General features: G+C 39.1%; 1 non-coding gene across 1 annotated transcript; it reads left to right on the top strand.

Annotated features, from left to right (window-relative positions):
• The first annotated feature begins 11,212 nt into the window (after nucleotides 1-11,212).
• LOC139031319 (small nucleolar RNA SNORD37) lies at nucleotides 11,213-11,277 on the top strand. The gene has a single exon (XR_011483800.1). It is a non-coding gene; the product is annotated as a small nucleolar RNA SNORD37 (small nucleolar RNA).
• Nucleotides 11,278-15,476: the final 4,199 nt, after the last annotated feature.

Below are 15,476 nucleotides of genomic sequence, written 5' to 3'. Positions count from 1 at the left end.
GGTAGGGAACAATCTCCTCCCCTGGGAACTTCTAAACCTGAGCCAGTCTTCTCTCTGCAGAAACGATACATGTGTGGGGGGCATTTTTTGCTAAGATTCTTGCATTGCCACCAACAGAAACACACTCTAACTTAAGCAGAAAATGAATGGACAAAAGGTTACGATGTGTCTCCACGGAATTGAAAGAAAAAGAAGGAAATGCAGGCTCAGGAGAGGCAGCTCCCAGTGCATTGTGGGGCTGGAGAGCAGTTCTGTCCATGTTCATCCACTGCTGGATTAATGCTTCTGGTTCTCTTTTTGTTATAACATCCACTATCCTCTTCTATCCCGTGGGTCAGGTTGAAAAGCAACCTACACAAGTGAGCTTGCCATCAAATGAGGAAGCAAATGCAAACTCCTTACAGATGACACACGAGAATTAAATGGTAAAAATACACAGAGCTGTTTGGGTCCAGCCTTACAGACCTCAGATTACAAACTGGAATCAAGATTGCCGGGAGAAATATCAATAACCTCAGAAATGCAGATGACACCACCCTTATGGCAGAAAGCAAAGAAGAACTAAAGAGCCTCTTGATGAAAGTGAAAGAAGAGAGTGAAAAAGTTCACTTAAAACTCAACATTCAGAAAACTAAGATCATGGCTTCCAGTCCCATCACTTCATGGCAAATAGATGGGGAAACAATGGAAACAGTGACAGATTTTATTTTAGGGGGCTCCAAAATCACTGCAGATGGTGAATGCAGCCATGAAATTAAAAGATGCTTGCTCCTTGGAAGAAAAGCTATGACCAACCTAGACAGCTTATTAAAAAGCAGAGACATTACTTTGCCAACAAAGGTCCATCTAGTCAAAGCTATTGTTTTTCCAGTAGTCATGTATGAATGTGAGAGCTGGACTATAAAGAAAGCTGAGCACCAAAGAATTGATGCTTTTGAACTGTGGTGTTGGAGAAGACTCTTGAGAGTCCCTTGGACTGCAAGGAGATCCAACCAGTCCATTCTCAAGGAAATCAGTCCTGGGTGTTCATTGGAAGGACTGATGCTGAAGCTGAAACTCTAATACTTTGGCCATCTGATGCAAAGAACTGACTCATTGGAAAAGACCCTGATGCTGGGAGGGATTGGGGGCAGGAGGAGAAGGGGGCGACAGAGGATGAGATGGTTGGATGGCATCACAGACTCAGTGGGCATATGTTTGGGTAGACTCCGGGAGTTGGTGATGGATATGGGGTCACAACGAGTCAGACACAACTGAGCGACTGAACTGAACTGAACTTTGGCATCTTTGGGCCTCCAGTCTTTTCTATGAAATTAATTTAGACTCAGTGACTCTTAATTTTTTGTGTACTCACACATTTGTGTTTTTAGAGTCTGATGTATTATATTTTATATATTAGCATTGAAATAGGTGGTGAACTAATCGTGAAGAACTAGCCTGCCAATGCAGAAGACTTAAGAGACCCAGGTTCAATCCCTGGGTCAGGAAGATCCCCTGGAGAAGAGCATGGCAACCCACTCCAGCATTCTTGACTAGAGAATCCCATGGACAGAGGAGCCTGGCGGGCTACAGTCCATGGGGTCACACAGAGGCAGACACAACTGAAGCAACTTAGCGCACACACACACACACACACACACACATGCACTGAAATAGGAAAGGGTTGCGCACCCACACAGTTCCCGTCTATGTCTTTTCACAGGATTTGACATAAAGCAGACACATTGACTCAAGTAAGTGTCTTTACATAGAGATTTCCCTGGATGCTTTAGAATTCAGAACCACAACACAGTTTGTAAAATCAAAGAAGACCTAAGTTTCTGGTCTAATTGCCTGTTGGTAGCAGTGACTATAGAAATGTTGAACCTTTCCAGACGGTCTGTTCATTGAGGGTCCCTATCTACTTTGTAATACTCTCAGTATTAAAATGCTGTTTAAAAATTCCTTCTTTCCATTAACTCAAACTGCAGAATCCAAGCGTCTGTGGTCTGCATTTTATGCAAGGCAAGGATAGGCTTAGTTGGACCAAAGACCTTCCAAATATCATACTATTCAAGATATTCATCTTTATTTTTCTATACCCTTCCCCTTTATCACTCAATGAGTTCTCTGGAAACAAAGATAGATTTTCCATGTAAAAAAACACAACACTTTCCATGTATAAATTTTTGTTTTATCGAATTTTCTTCCCCATTCCCTCTGAGTAGATGCCATTTTCCTGTGTCATCTCAAATAATATATGGGCCACTACGTGATGATAATTTACTAGGCAAGTGAATGGAAAATGCTTTCATTTACATGATTAACATTTAATTAACATTGTTAATTAACATTGATTTTTTTAAACTTTTTCAGCTGAAGTGTAACACTTAACATTGACCTCAACTTTTAAAATAAAAGCTAGGTGTTAGGAAAGCCCAGGAAGTTGATGATTGATAACATGTATTATGATCTAGCTTCATGTGATCTGGGTGGAAGTTATGAAGTAATGTGCATTGTACCATATAAAATCCTAATGATGGTTAATGTTAGCTAATTAAGATGAACAACGAATGGAGCCAGCCTGGCTCATAAGGGTATTAACGTCCTATTAGAGTCTAACAAAATATTATTTTAATCAAATCCATAGATAGTGAATCATTTTAGATTCTCACTAAGAAATACATTTGGAATCAAATTAGACATTAAAGCCATATTCTAATCATTGTTGCCAACAGAAATAATATTAAACTTATTCTTGAATTTAATGCTATGCCATGTAGGTTTTCTGTTTCATTTTGTTTTACTCTCAAACATAGATGTATGCCATACTGTTTATTATCACCTAAGAAATTATGAATATTTGCCACACCAGTTTTTTTGGAAATACTAGATATGTTTCATGTTGATCCACTGAGTTTGTATCAGTACATGTAGGTAGCTCAAAACAGCCATTTCTGCTGCCTACTATATCCATCTTCTATGTCCAGATACTGTCCATTAATTTTCTTTTTCCCCAGTGAAATATCTTTGGCATCCTTTTAACTGGACATACCTATGTGGTTTGAGGAAGGGACTTTGTCTCATTAGGCTACAATGTCCTCATGCTTAAGATAAAGGCACCATAAGGTCACAATGCCTATAGTTTTATTTTCTGGAAATTTAGGGCATTTATTCAATATTTGAATGCCTAAGCATAGCAGTAAGTGGTAGAGATAAATACACGAAGGAAGGTCTGATGAGAGAGGCAGAAATATTTCAATATCCACAATTTAGTTGGTTGACAGGCCTTAGAAAGATTCCTCCAGTAGGGCAATACTCACTGTGCTTGTCATGAACTAGTCCCCGTATAAAATCCAGAAGGCCAATTTGTCAAAGGAAAGGCCAGTCTGTGTGTAGTGGGAGATACTTGCATCATGCCTTTGTACTACTTACTGGCCTATTGGATTATTTCTGTGCCCTCTAAGGGAGGAGACTGAGAACTGGACTGTTAGAAAAGCAGGGCTGGCATGTCGACCTACAAGAAGGAGCTGTGGGCCAGTCTCAGAGCATAGGAGTGGTCTGTTCTCAGGCGAGATGTCTCATGCCGTTGAATCATCTGACTGAGTGAAATCGTCGCGGCGTTAGCATACTGTCATCATGTTAAAAGAAAACAAAGATGTAGAGTCCAGCTTCTGAATGGAATGTGAAGGTCACAAGCATTGGTTTCTTGAAACCCTCTTGTATTTTCAATGTGAGACCCTCAGACACTCTCCTCTGTGCTATGAGGGCCCTTGGTGGTCCAGGATGAAGAAGGCTGATTTGCAGTTCATTCCCGGTGACCATCCCCACCCTCACCTGTTGTGGCAGATTGCACACATGGACACACATACGCACACTTACACATTTTTGCCCATTCGCTGCTCTGTACTCCGTGCTTAGAACAGCGTTTCTACAGTGGGAGTTGAATGTTAATGGTGAACAAACAAACACACTTTTGCATGTGAAACAATTGGTGGTTTTACTTATTTCTAAATATATGGCATCTCCTCCCATTCCAAAGCCTCTGTGCTCAGTCGTGACTGACTCTTTTTTTTTTCTAATTTATTTTAATTGGAGACTAATTACTTTACAATATTGTGGCGGTTTTTGCCATACATCGACATGAATCAGCCACGGGTGTACATGTGTCCCCCCATCCTGAAACTCCCCTCCCCTTCCCTCCCCACCCCATCCCTCTGGATTGTCCCAGAGCACCATCTTTGAGGGCCCTGCTTCATGCATCAAACTTGCACTGGCCATATGTTTTGCATATGGTAATATACACATGTTTCAATGTTACTCTCTCTTTGCGACCCTCTGGGCTGGATCCGTCGGGCTCCTCTGTCCATGAAATTCTCCAGGCAAGAATACTGGAGTAGGTTGTCATTTCCTACTCCAGGCAACATCCTACTCCTCAAACATCAATGAAACAGGCCCTCTGAAGGAAGATGCCATATCCGAACTGGTTTTAATTAGCCTGCAAAGTTGTGCAGGGAGGGAGGAATTAAAATGGAATATTAAATTATATTCTGTTTAAATTTTAGTATACACTGTGTGAGACAAACTAGTTTCTATGGAAGGGTAACTATATGGTTGCCACGGGGGAGTGGAGTGAAGGAATAGGCTGGGGATGGAGCTATTCATTTTATTTTAGATTGGAGTTGATGACTGTCAGTTCCTAGACCAAATCCAGCCTGTGGAGAGGATTTATTTGGTCAGTGTCATTTTTATTTTTGTTCAAATGAGTCGCTGTCATTTAATATGAGAACATTTCTCAAAAGATGAATTTCTCACAAACTGTCTAGTGGTCCAGTAGTGGACTCCAAACTTTCAGTACCTGGGGCACAGATTAAGTCTCTGGTCAGGAAGCTAAGATCTTGCAAGCCATGTGGCGTAGTCCCCCCAACCCTCCCCCTCCACTGCCAAAAAAGTGTGAATTTCCTACTAGTGGACAAAAATGAGCCTAGATTCTTATTGGGCCCCAGTAGGGGCTTCCTCTGTGTGACAGGGCACCAAGCCTGGTCTTTGTCATCAGTTAAATGTCAGTCCAGTTCCTGTAGGCATTTGAGTTCTGAAATCTACTTTAAATGATCTTACACACTTGAACTCTTTTTTATTTTTTTAAGAAAGTGGCATCTACTATTTTTGTAATATATATGCCTGAGAGATTTTAAAACTCTGATGTTTAAGCCACAGAAAAAAGAATTATTATTTCTCAAGCAAGGAAAAGAACAATATGTACCACATAATTTGATTTTGAAATATATAGATATAGATATAAGAAATATATAGATATAAGCATGTATTACATATGTAACTTCATATACATATCCAAATATAGAAAAAAGACTGAAAGGATATATTTGAGAATATTAACAGGAGTCACCACAGTTGTCTCTAAGTGATGAGATTTCAGACGGCTTTATTTTGCTCCATTGTATTTTGTATTTTTCCATTCCCTTTTTTTTTTTTCGCTTTTATGTCTTTTCTTAATTTTATGCAACGAATAAGAGATTGTTATATTCCTTATATTAGGGCATATTTCCAGTTGGGTTTCAAAATACTTGTGGTTCTGATTTTGTTTCCACCATCGTTCTGAATCCTTTGTAAGGAGTCTCTTGTCTGCACCTCTTGGTATTATCTGCCATCTCTGTGTTTACCTGCGGGCAGCACCCAGCTCTGCATGTTTGTATTTCTCCTCTCTGTACATACTGGCCTTTCCGCTGCTCACATTCTGGGGTGGCTCACGTTGGAGTGACTGACAGTGAATCAAAATTAAAAACACCAGTTGGCATTAAATGTCACTGCTTTATTAGAATTATTCATTCAAATACAATTAACTTACCCCTGCTCTGGAGGAAAAGGAAAGGTTTACGCCAGGGAGAAGGAAGGATCTAAGGGGTTCTCCATTTATAGCCTTTCTCCCATTTGAATTTTTTCCCCAACAACTTTATTGATGTGATAGGCAGCTGAAAACAAAGGAAGGGTGAAGAGTGGGAAGGTGTTTCCTTTGAGAGACACGAAGTAGGGGTAACTTCCTTATTTTGAACAACTAAGGCTTGAAACAAGTGGGTTCTTAGAAAACCGTGCTCAAATAATGATCAACAGAGCACAAGGGGTAAAGACTGCATCTACTTTTGGAATAGGATAGAAGCACATTGAGGGACCCGTCTCACCACTATTGTAGCATCTCTCAGTATTTACACAAGGGGGTGCTATCATTTTTGGATCCTGGCTGTCTTGGAAATTCTGATGAAATCTGTGGACAAGGATATTGCAGCAGCAATGCATACTATAATGCACCTAAAACATTACGGACAAATCCATGAGGTCTCTCATGAGGTATCATTAGAATCTTCTCTACCATTAAGAAACTATTCCAGATTAAGATTCCTTTCCTCGTTACTCATTCATTTCATATGGAGTCAGACAACCTGGACTTCAAATCTTGACATGACCTTATGTGTATATATTACCCACTCTAAAGCTATATACATCCTTATGTCTGAAGGGGATAAACATAGTGCCTACCCAATGACTGTTTTAGGAATTAAATTGAAATTTGTAATGCTCTTAATTGCACATGTACATGGAACTTTTGATAAATATTGCATGCTATTATTTATTATTTGTGTTCTGGCAGTGGTGCTAACAGTTGGGAAGAAAAGGTTAAAAAATAAAATTCCTATCCATGCCTTCAAGGAGCTTAGAATCTTCTTAAAGAAAAGCACAGAGGAAGTAGCAAGGCCTATCATGAAATCTAAAGAAACAGAAAGGTTAGTGGTAGTTTGAAGGTGGGTAGGGATGGGGAATAACGATAAATGGGTACAAAGGTCTTATTGGTGTGATGGAAATGTTCTCAAATTGGACTGTGATGACAAATGCACAGCTCTGTAAATTTGCTAACAGTCATCAAATTGTATATTTCAGTGGTGAATGTATATGATATAAAAATACCTTGATAAAGCTTTTAAAAATATAGAATAGCATGATAGTGTGGGTGTAGGTATATGCTAAGGGCTGTGGCCGTAGAGAGGAAGGAGTGACCCCCATGCTACACAGAGGGGGAAATGCTGAACAGAGTCCCAAATACTGTAAGTAATATTTGACAGGGGGGATAGTAACATATTCTAAGCAGAGAAAGCAGTTATCAAGTTCCTCAGGCAAGTAAGGATCAAAGTTAATTTTCTGAATCAAAACAAATATGTTGACTATTCTTACATCTAAAATATTGCCTATTTTATTTTATTTAATATTGCCTATTTTAAAACATAGTACAGAATGCTTGTTTGGCTAGTATTATGTCTCTCCTTCCCAACCGATGATAAGGTATGCTTGACCCAGGAGGAAGTAAGGTAGACCTCAATCTGTAGATGTGATCCCATTCAAACCACTGGAATGTAACTGTGAAGTCTACGCATCCAGTTGTCCTACGTTGAAGATGAGGAAACAGAGACTAGAGCAGTGACTCTGTATGTCCTTTGAGTATGTCCACTTAAACAACTGAAACAAGCAGACAAAAAACGCAGCCCTAGTATCCACTCATCAGGACCCACTAGGATTTCTTCTGTGTTCACATGTGTGGAATGGAGAGAGGCTTTATATTCCAATATCTCAAAACCATAGTCTTTGAGCTCCAGTGATAGCTTCATCACGTGGTCATTTAAAGTCATGAAAACCAGGTTTCGGTTTTGCTTACTAACTTAGTAGTATGCTGTAAGTTATTATAATGACCTGCCTAAGAAAGAAATGACTCATTTGAAAAGACCCTGATGCAGGGAAAGATTGAAGGCGGGAGAAGAAGGGGACAACACAGGATGAGATGATTGGATGGGATCACTGACTCAATGGACATGAGTTTGAGTAAATTCCGGCAGTTGGTGATGGACAGGGAGGCCTGGCGTGCTGCGGTCCATGGGGTGGCAAAGAGTTGAACACAACTGAGCAACTAAACTGAAGAAAAAAATGACTGAATTTGCATGTCATTTGTCCAAAAACATGAAAGAAAATGTCAGCCTAGAAGAGCTTTGCATGATATCCTGTGAGTCATTGACTAGAAAAGCCAAGTGGCTGAGGTTAGCTGCTCAGTAGGTATGTAGGAAAACTAGGGTTAGGACACCGTCTTATGTCCCCCAGACCAGGCCACTCAGCACTGTTACTGGATGAGCAGTTAATGCCCAAGGATACAGACCAGTCTTTCTTAGGCAACCAAAGTTAGTGAAAGATAATTTTCAAACAGAATGGAAAGAGTTGACATTGGCTGTCAACAAAAGAAAGACGGGTTGGAAAATAGGTCAAGTATGTGTCTGCAACAGTGCTGACCATCCACCTTCATGAAGCCTAAAATGTGTCTGTTGGGTTTATGATTGTGTCTCAGAAACTAGGTGTTCAGGTTATTATTCCTGTGTGAGTAATTTTATTCTTATGAACAAAGGGCTCTGAAAGAGTGCAATTCCTAGAGCTAAATGCACTTTATTACTCTTTTACTAATACTCCAGTACTTCTGAAAACTTGTCTTCCTGAAAACTTATAAAATAGGAGTCCTCACTGGTTCTATGCATGGCTTGACGATAACACTTAATCACACTTACCCCATTTTCCTTGAGAGTTTTTTGTTTTCTTTCTTTTTTCTTTTTTAAAAAAAAAAGCTTTTCCTGTTTCTTTCTAGTTCTAAGACCATAGCAACGTTCACCGGAGAAATAGACTTCCTATATAATTACAAATAATCAAAAAGCAGTGTGTGTTTTATTTTCTCTTAGAATGCAGCACTGCAGGTCAGGAGTGGTGTCAAATAAACAACTTCACTGTTTTGGATTTTTTCAAGGCTGAGGCTCCAGATAAAACAACTGCCTCTTGCACACAATATGTCCTGTGATCACATGTCATGATTGATGACAAGTCAAAACATACTTTGTTTGCTCAGCTCTAATGAGAAGTGACCATCAGAGTTCTGTGTGGTTCTGAATGTTATTAGATAAATAAAGTCCATAAACACGGTAAAGATAGAGGTCCGTTTTACAAACAATGGAATGTTTCCTTTCTATACCTTTAGGGGTCAACTTCAAAGAGGAAATTCATGACCAGTTTGCTCGCTCAGAAGGCTCCAGTTTCTTCATTTGAAGCCTTTTCCAAGTAGTCGCTAAGTTATACTTGCTTTATTTTATGTGGTCAGAGGCAGTTTCTCAACCTCAGAGCTATTGACATTGGGGGCTGGAAATTCTTTGTTGTGGGGTCTGTGCTGTGTATTATGGAATGTTCAGCAGCACCCTTTGCCTCTATACACTAGATACCAGTTCCACCCCACCTCGGTTATGACCACCAGAAGTGTCTCCAGACAAGTATCCTTTGAGGAAAGAAATCACCCCCAGTTATGAGACATCGGTCTAGAGTTAACTGCAAGAAAAGAAATTTGAGTGCCAAATAAAAGCAACTCAGAAAAATAATGTCATACATATTGTTAAAGAACATTGCAGCAGGAACGTAAATGTCTGCAATAATGACTGTCTTGAACAAATGAAATTTAAGTGATTTTTTTTTTTTAAAGGACAGTCCTTAGTTGATACTACCATCAGTCTGGACTAATAATTCCAAAAGTAAAATCCAGAATTTGTTTTTCTGTTTCTATACATAGTCCTATGGTATACTAAAATAATTGTCTTCAATTTTTCTTGCAGGAAGTATAGCACCAGCTCAATGGGAAAATGCAAGTGAGGTCATTTTTTCCCCTTGCCTACCAGAACATTCCCCTGAGAAATTTTAGTCATTTCCTTATACTACTATAGTTTGTCCTTGGCCTTTCCTTAAGCATATTTTAAGAAATTCTTTGCATATTCATCTTCATTGGCGCTTCTGGTGTTATAATGAGGCATTTGTTATAAACATTAGTGACCATAATCAGATTTTACCTTGAAACCTTATATCGGCCAACTTATGTAGGAAAGAATAGAAGTGCCGACAGTGTTACTGAAGAAACAGTTAATACAATTTAAATAAAAAGGTTTATGGCTAATTTCAACTCATTTAGTGAATTGTAATTATATGATTACCTATAGAACTTCCATCATATGGTATTTGAAAGATCAAAGTTAGTGAAAAGTCAGCATGTAATTAGTTTCTTGCTTTGGAGCATTAGGTAGAATTACTGCAAAGAGGCAAAACTATCATTTTATAGAGACCCTTAGGAGATTTATAATGATGGTAGACAAATATATGCATACAATATCAGTTGGTGTGCTAAAATTTAATTTTCGTGAGGAAATGTGGTTGAAGATGATCACAATACATGGGGATGTTCTTATTTTAATATTGGTGGATGTTATTATTAGAGAATCATATCAAAAGATATGTCACCAGGGAGAAAATATCATTTATAAATCACTAATGAGTAGCAAACAGTGTTTAGCTTGGAGGTATGAGGCATCTCTTCACAATGTGCATTTATGATCAAACACAAAAGATCAAGTGAAGAAAGAATAGTAGATCTATATTTTATTTCATTCTGCTAAGGAGCATTTTTTTTTTATAGTTAGGGTTGCAATGCCTACATTGAATTTCCTTCTCATCAGAAAAAATGCTGCAATCAGTAGAAAGAGATTTTTATTGTGTCTAATTTGGAACTTAGCCATTGAGATAATGCATGATTGTACAGATTAAAAATTGTATAGATTTTATTTATGTCCTCAGAGTAATAATAGCTGCGCCACTGGTTTATCTAAGAGAACTCATCAGGAAATCTCATGGCTGACAACAGACATCCTCTGGGGTCTTTGTTGAGATTTCTTATTTTTAAGTGTAGGGTGAATTCAAATGGTCCTCAAGGTCTAGAGTAGGGAACATTGACCCTTCCATTGCCCATTTTTTAGTACATTAAGAGTACATCTGAAATTGTCTTGTGAGGAAATTCTTCATCACAGTCCCAAGCAAACCCAGGTTTCTGACTACTTGAGTGGCGGTTGAATTGTCTTCAGGAAAATTATAAGAACTTCTTAAGGGCCTCATCCTTTAATAAGAAGATATCAACTCTTCTTTATCAGTTCAACAGACTAGTAAAATGTGTATCTCCAACCCTAGCTGGAAACCCAGGCAAACCACCATCTAGGTCAATAACAATCTTGAATGGATTTTTAATGGTGTATATGTGATTCACTTGTTTTATTTATTTTTTTCTGGAACATCTCATGTTTAACGCTGATGGTTAGAAATCTGTGACCTTGTACATGATGACTAAAATTTCTTCATTTTGACCTGATGGCTATTGAAGAAATCTAAGGTCTGAGGCGTGTGGTGCCCAGGAATTTTGTAACTGGTTTTTGTCCAACTATTCCAGCTAAACTGTCTGCTGTTCTTGAAAAAAAAAAAAGAAATCTGTGACCTTAAGCCACACTGTTCTTCAGTGGAGTGCCATCTCACCACTGAAGACAGTGATGCTCTAAAACCTTCAGAAATGCTTTGTTACACCTGCCCTGTAGACCTTGTTATTCACATTACTAAGTACCTTATTTATAACAGCCCTTGGAGACTTTTGTTTCCTATTTTAGTATCAAGAAGAGTGCCTCTCCTAAAGAGCTGGTTTGCCTTTTTTTAAAATCTTCTGGACAATAACCAGTTTTGTAAGTTTTCATGTTCTCCTATTGATGTTAACTTCCAGAAATTTTAAGGTCAAATTTGTCATCCACAAAGTGCAAAAGAATTAATGAAAAACATTTTGTGGTTCATATTGCCTTTTTCTTTCCACTTAATATCACTCATTCTAATGTAACTTATCTTTCTGCATAGTATGTTTTTGTAAGTCATCTTAAATCTAGTAAATACAGTGCTTAAAATAAAATTAACCTATTCTACAGACCATGCATTCTGCTTTTTCCATTTTGACTAATAAGCCAAGCAGGTCTTCAGAGAAATCAAATAGACAGATTATTGTGTTTTTATGGTTTATTTGTGAATTGCTTGTAATTTCTTCAAAAGGGATCACACCACCAATTCAGTTGGCCCTTGAAGATGATAGGAAGCTTTTTGACTGGACCTGATGATAACAAGTCTCTTGATGGGTGGGAAGGTGTTCTGACTGAAGTTTTTGCAGTTAGACTCAAGACATGTTGTATGTCTGGCAAAGCGAAGAATATTTTTAGGGCAAACCACCTTTGATGTAAGCATTTTAAAATTTATCAACTGTTGTAAAACTAATCTGTGCTTTTAGAGGTCAGACTAGAGATCTCCTTGGAGTGAATTATAGTGGCTGAAGCTGGGAAGAAGTCTCCTGGGGTCATGAGAATGTTCTCTTCCTTAGTCTGTGTGCTGATTATTAGGTGTTTCAGAATTATGAAAATTCATAGTGCTGTACACTTATGATTTTTGTACTTTTCTATATGTATTTTGAAAGGAATCATATTTCTGTTCAAAAGAAGAAAAGAAACTGAGTGAATTAGCTTAATTAGTAAGTATTGTTTTGTTGTTTTTGAACTAGTAAATAAATTTCCATTACACAAATGATTTAATTAAAAATAATTGCAAGGTTAAAACAGATAGACTCTAAATGTGGTGAAATGGATACTGCGGGACTTGCATGACTACTCAAGATGGGGGAAAATGCAAAGGGACTAAAAAAAAGTTGTTACTTATAATTGAACCTTTGTGAAGAGTGAACCATGAGACCAGACTCTCTGGAATCGCTCCAGTCTCTCTTCAAGGCTAGATATCCCTGTCTAGGTTCTATTTCAGAAACATGGTCAGGGAACAGATGGGTCCTTGTTGCAGATGGGCCCATCATCCACACCACTGCAATGTGCTTGAGGGGCCGACTTCTCACATCTTCAAGGAGAGCCAAGAAAGGACCTCAGCAAGTGTAAATCCCACTCCCCTCCTAGATGGGGTAAACTAAGGCCTTGATATGTGTGGGAGTTTGCCCAGTGTCACACACAATGTCTCACCTGGAACATGCATCCAGGTTGTCTGACCCCAAGTTCATCATTGTGTTCACAGCAAGCCTAGTTCTCTTAGATGCAAACTCATTTGCCAGAGAGAAAACTTTGTGCCCTAAACTACAGAGACCCTTAAATACCATTCTAAATCATGATGATGAAAATACGAACACCTCAATCAGAATGCTGTCTTCTGGATCTGTGGTCCACCAGAAGTTTCATGGATTTATGCAATAGAAATACTTGGAGGCAGGATGAACTGAGACTGGGACTCCAGTCTAGCTGGTGAAGGCTTTGTAGAAAACTGGGAGGAGAAAAAACAAATGGGGTCAAATCAGTAAGAAAATGAATTGTGCATATTACATAAAGGCCAGGTATTTTTGAAGTAGCTTAGAAAAATGGGGCTTCCCTCCTAGCTCAACTGGTAAAGAATCCACCTGCAATGCAGGAGACCTTGGTTCAGGTCCTGGGTCAGGAAGAGCCCCTGGAGAAGGGGTAGGCTGCCCACTTCAGTATTCTTGGATTTCCCTGGTGGCTCTGCTGGTAAAGAATCTGCCTGCAATGTGGGAGACCTGGGTTCAATCCCTGGGTTGGGAAGATCCCCTGGAGAAGGGAACCGCTACCCACTCAAGTATTCTGGCCTGGAGAATTCCATGGACTGTATAGGGGTCACAAAGAGTCAGACACAGCTAAGTGACTTTCACTTTCAGTTTTAGAAAAATGGGATGTGAGGCCCTCGGGGATAAATAGGCTTCATGTCTTGTGCCACCATTGATTGCTTGGTTCTGGTAACTGAAGGTCATTGTCAAGGGTTTTGAGATTGCATGTAGTAGCTGGTGGAAAGAGTACCATGATAGATGAATGATTAATATAATTAACAATGTCTGTTGTGTACATGGTCTCAGAGTGTTGCTGAACATGTACCATACCCCTCAGAATTCTCCTTTATTCAGTTCACCAACTCTTGAGCACATATTCTTTCTCAGGGACTTATGGCACAGTAGTGTTTATGATAACTTACTATCATATAGGGAATGCAGGCCATGAAAAAACTCTCAGAAATTTCAATTAGATCCTACAATCAGTCTTTTGCAACTTATTTATGAGCTCTGTCTCTTTGAAATTTAAAGCATAAGTCAGTTCCCTCATCAGTTTAATTCAACCAAACATGTATTTATTGAAGAAAATTAGGGAGCATGGTGTGCCAAGCAGTCTGATCTATCAGTTGTCTCCAAGTCTACACAAACCCCTTTCTGGAATAAAATGCATTTCCCTCCTTTGTCTCCAGTGGCTCCCCCTTCCTCCTGCATTCCCTACCGTATAAACCTCAGGCTCTGCATCTCAAAGCAAGTTTTATCAGAAACTCCACATTTAAGGATTGTGGCATGTGGTTCCCTGAAATAGAAATCTTTGTGACCTTTTGCAAAATCCTCTCCGTTCCATATATCCTTCCCAGATACACAGCCCATTCTTTCTGCTGAAAGGAAAAGTATAACGAATGCACTGCCAGCAAGAGGCTTTGGAGCCCAGCATGTTCGTGGTGAATGCATGCGTATACATGGGATCAGGGGCAAACCGGATGGACCGACTCTCCCAGTGAGGGAGAGTCTTAAACCGAGATTAACCTTGAAGCTCAAATTAGATAAAAACAAATAGAAATTTCTCCACAGGAATAAGAGCTTAATATAAAGGAAAAGTATTTCATAGCCCACATAACTTTAATTAAGATGAAAGCATTTCCAAGTATCTGCTTCCTCGACAGTCTTATGTTTAGAGATGTGTGTTGAGCTCAGCATGAAGGAACTAGTCTATGCAGCTCATTATTCACTTTTACGAGGGCCTACTTTGGGAGCTCTTTGTAGAACCCTGGTGTTCACTTCCAATTTCCTCTCCATGCATTCCTTTGTTTAGCTCTTTGTTACATTCTTGGGGAATCTGTCGACCTCTTTATTGCAATGGTGGGTATACCTAACAGCCTCGACACCCTCTTCCGGTTGTGACAAGGCATGAACAGGATCACAGGTACCCACCTTCAGCAACCACCCGTTGGGGAGCAGGTGTGAGTGATGGGTTGTATAATTTCTTCCACAGAGTTTGTTAAGACAAGTTTTGTGCTTTTTTTTTTTTCCTAATAGGCAAAAGTTTACACATAAAGAAGATACAAAATCAGACACCCATTGGAAGACTACAAAACCTTTTGATAAATTTGTTAAAAAGATTGACTGAGGTTTGTTTTAGGAATACAGTTCTGATTCTTTGGATAAGCATCCTTCTATTTTCTTTGTGCTTTTAAACCCTAGATAAATAGCAGTATTTATTGAAGAACTTTGTAAGGCGCAGATGCTCAAGGAGTATCTCTGGTGCATCCAGAAGAGCATTTAAACCTGTGGATGTCAGCAGCATCCTTCAAGATGTGCATGGAGTTGGCCCCACAACTTCCTGACTGTGTGATGATGCATCTTTTATGAGACTTCCCTCAACCTTAGCTTCTAATCTGTGTAAGTGAGAATCTGAGTAGCATTTACTTCATAGTAGGAGAATTACAGTAGATAATACATA

Source organism: Odocoileus virginianus, chromosome 26, assembly GCF_023699985.2.
Source record: "Odocoileus virginianus isolate 20LAN1187 ecotype Illinois chromosome 26, Ovbor_1.2, whole genome shotgun sequence".
Classification (NCBI taxonomy): Eukaryota; Metazoa; Chordata; class Mammalia; order Artiodactyla; family Cervidae; genus Odocoileus; species Odocoileus virginianus.
This window is presented reverse-complemented; position numbering and strand designations above follow the sequence as displayed.